We start from the raw sequence: 4,266 nt of genomic DNA, 5'->3' as shown, positions 1-4,266 counted from the left end.
TATATATATATATATATAGATAAATAATAAAGAAACGATAACTTTAAAAATATTTTAATTATACGTATGTCATACATGCGAAAAATCAGTTTAAGAAAAATGATATACATTGGAGTTTCTGCGTTTCGCTTAAAGTGCTCTTTTTGTTCTATGTCGCACTTCCGACATATGATTTGCTTCCAATTTTATTCGTCTTTCCAATGCTTCTTATATCTCTTTTGTCGACTGTCACTTGATTATAGAAGTTATAGCTCGAAGTATGATCCTTCTATTACATACAGACAGTATATGTATATATCGTACCCGCGCGTATACGACAATCGGCACAAAAGCCTGCCGTGAGAGAGAAAAGAGAACGAAAGGATGGATATTACGAGGAAATGACGTACCGCCTCGCTCCGCTGAAACCATTCGTGAAAACCGACCGCTTTCGCGCGAAAAACTGTAGAAATTGCTACAGCTAGACTTCTTATCGTTTTGAAAGGAAATCGTAATTTTGCAACAAATTGCTCTAAAACGCACTTAGCGTTTTTCAATCTGTTTTCGCTTGTATGTCGTTTTTATTTTCTTATTTAATTTTTAGAGTATGTGTTATCAGATTACTATGTGAAATGTTAGTTTTAAATTAATGATCTCCAATAGTTTTTTGAAGAAACAAAATATATGTAATGAGAAAATATTATTAACATACTTCTTACAAGCGTCACTACCCAATGCCGATTTTAATAAAACTTGTGAAAATATCCTTAAAATAAAGAAAAAATGATGTTAATTTTATTGATGATTGTCAATGTTAAAATACAAAAAATATGAAGATGTGATTAACACTTATTGTAGTAAGTGTTTGATAGATGCTATTCACATTTTCATATTGGTTTTTAATTATCTTAATATTGATAATTGCCAACAAAATTGTTACTATTGTTCCTTATTTTAAGAATTTTTTCATTGATACAAGTTTTATTTTTAAAATTGGTGTATATTAATTGGGTCGTGTTTTTATTATGGTTTATTAAAAATTTATCTCTATACGTTTTTAAAATTAAATGTAAAAGGCTAAAGGTATAAAAAAATTCGATACTTTATTATTGCGTAGATCTCATTACGAGTATAATACCAATTTTGTTCTCACAATTATCGATTATGCGAGTTAATTTATAATAGGTTTTAGATGATACGATATCATTTACATATGTCATGTCTGATGTGAGTGTTTCGCTAATTCGAGTGTAGCATATTTCATCGCATTCTCTAATGAATGAAGAACATTGTTACTCGCGCATATATATATGCACATATTAGCTCATCAGCGCAATGCAGCACATTCGCGTGGCTTGCCTAAAGTCTGTCACGTACTTGCTAAGTCGACTAATGATTCGACTAATAATTCATCTACCGTGCTTGTTGCCTAATGAGTGACGCCATCTTCTTGCCTCACCACGCTCCGCATCGGTGCGTATTGTTGCGGCTGATGGAACAACCAAAGTTTCTAGCTCATTAATTATTACTGGACTGCGTATCATGGTATCATCGCGCCAAAATGGAAGCTGTTAGTATTGCTTCAATTAATTATGCTGGTGATGGCGACCATAATTGGTGTCTGATTTAGAACAAACTATAATAAATGTGTTTATGACTGTCAAATCTTCGAGTCTTTGTTTAAGAGGAAAATTTGAATTTGAAACAAGTTTTTATTTCAAATGCGTTTAGAATTTACATTTTTTGATTATTTTTTGACTCTTACGTTAGCTAAATAATCTCTAAAAATTTACAAGTAAATATAAATTATATTTTCAGACTTTTCAAAGCTAGCTGCGAATTAACTGCTAAAAAAATATATCTTGACGACATCTCAGTATTACTTCGCACGATTCTACATAACATGCTAGCTTATTGCAAATGAAGGAAGGAATGTCCATCATAGTAGGTACTAAGCGCGAAAGGGTTAATCTGTAGGCTAATTTAAGCAGCTAACCTTGCGCAATTAATCGTCCTTGATTCTCGACATTGATACGCGAGCGGCCAGAGTCATAACGTGATAACGTAATCGTCTAAGAAATAATGGCCTTCCAAGGAGTAAAGGCAACTATTTAACGCGACTTGTCGGGGAAATTAGGTCTCGGCGTTTTTATCGCGTTTAGCGCACGCTACCTTAATGAGGGGGGCGTGTCAATAAAGTACTAGCGTTTTGCGGAAGAACTTGCTTGTTCACGATGTATGCGTGAGCGTTTATAGACTAATAGCGATATTGGCGTTAACGGTTAAATGTTGAAATTATTTAACAGAATAATTGTTAATTGATATACGCATAGTGCGCGAAATGTATCGCCCATCGCGCTGTTGGTCCGCTAGTAATTTAGTAAATATACATATCAGATATTGAACGACGGAAATACAAACTGATAAAATATAGAATATAACGAGAACCGATTTTGCGAATATCCTCTCGAGATGTTGCATGATGAATTACAATATAAATTATTTCTTGATTATCTGATATCGTTCTACTGCTATTAATGTAGGCAGTATTACCCACAGCAGTATTGCATTCTCTAATAAAAAAGTATCATCATGTATTGCAAATACTGCATAAAAAACAAGAATCTACAAATTTAAAATATCAAGAGGATGGAAAGAGTAAAGAATACACGATAAGGCAGACTGGAAATTTCAAATAAAGTACCTAATTTTCTTAAAAATGTTTAATGTATGTAATCTGTATAATATATAATATATATATATTTAGGAATTTATATATTTGTATCATTCAAAAGAAATTTTATAAAATTTAATTAATATTAATCAATCAATTTTATGAATCAAGAACGTAACGGATATTTTTTATGAACATAATATCTTCTTTGTACTAGAAAATGAGACAACCTGGGATCTAGTTGCAATTCAAATGAACAATGTACGTCAGCGCGGCATTGTCGATGTAAATCGCGTATTTATCCCGTGGAATAACGAGAGTAGAGTTCAAGAAAGCATACCTCTGTCGTTATAAGTTCATGAAGTTGGCGAGATTGAAAGAAAGGGAGAGAGAAAGAGAGTGAGAGAGGATATATATATATATATAGCATACTTTATCTCAGAAATCTTCCTAGGATGTTCTTAGGACGTTGGAATGTTCTCAGGACGCCCTTCAGAACGTCCCTTAGAGATTTGTGTTATATGTAGGGGAAAGAGAAGAAGTAGAGAGTGAGAGGAAAAGAGAGAGAAAGTTCATGTCCGGTCTGAATAATAATTCCACAGATATTCTTTTTCCCACTCATTTTTCGCCTCTCAATATAGTCAGGGATCCAGTTGCGTCTCTCGTATCCTGACCCATTAAACTTACTTTTCTGCTCATTTCATCCACGCCTTATCTCTCTTCCTCTTACATCGGAAACTACGAGTCACCGATCATTCCGGACAAAATCCGGATACAGATGCAGCTACGTCGCGTCCGTTCGTGCATGGCTCGATAACAGCATGCTACTTTCTCGTGACTACGGCTTTCGTCGAGTTTGGTGTGTAATAAATATGATAGCGATGAATCGAAAAATTGGAATGAATGGACATTTCCCATCTGAGAGCCTCTATTTTCATCGCGAATTATCAAGGAGCAACTTTGCAAAGTACGTAATTAGAACTCGACTCTCAAGTTCGTTAATAGTAGGCATTAATAACTTTTAATTGCGAAGAATTGCGCGTGCTGTTGGAATAACGTAAAATCATTTTTAATTATATTTACATCCTCAAGTTACATCCCGATATATATAATGTGATAATACCAAAGATAAGATTATAACTTATTTATTATTTACTACGTAAATTAAAATACCATTTTGCTGCGTTAAATTTAAATTTAAGTACATATTACAAGCAACTTTCCAATTAAAATTTGCTTGAAATGCATATACTAAACGCTATCAATTTGCATTAAGAAATAGCACTGGCAGAAAATTCTCGACCGTCAATTTCATCGGCACATGCAGTATATCTTGTGAAAACGTCAAGAGAGTTTCTACAACTCTATAAAGTTCGACTTCGTACTGCGCCGATGGCGGCTTACTACCGAATCTTTTAGAACGAACATCAGTGGATTTTCGATCCGTCGCGCTGGTTGTTTGTTTCGTCTCGTATCTCGCGTAAAATCTTCATAATAGGAATGAAATTCATCGTTTCTTTATTTTTCGCTATTGAAGCTTGATTTCGTCTTTGTTGCTTGTCGATTTTTTCCAAATGCGAAATATATTATATTAAAAAATTTACATACATTTA

This window comes from Trachymyrmex septentrionalis, unplaced genomic scaffold (genome assembly GCF_001594115.1).
Source record: "Trachymyrmex septentrionalis isolate Tsep2-gDNA-1 unplaced genomic scaffold, Tsep1.0 scaffold53, whole genome shotgun sequence".
NCBI lineage: Eukaryota > Metazoa > Arthropoda > Insecta > Hymenoptera > Formicidae > Trachymyrmex > Trachymyrmex septentrionalis.
Note: the sequence above shows the minus strand (reverse complement) of the source record.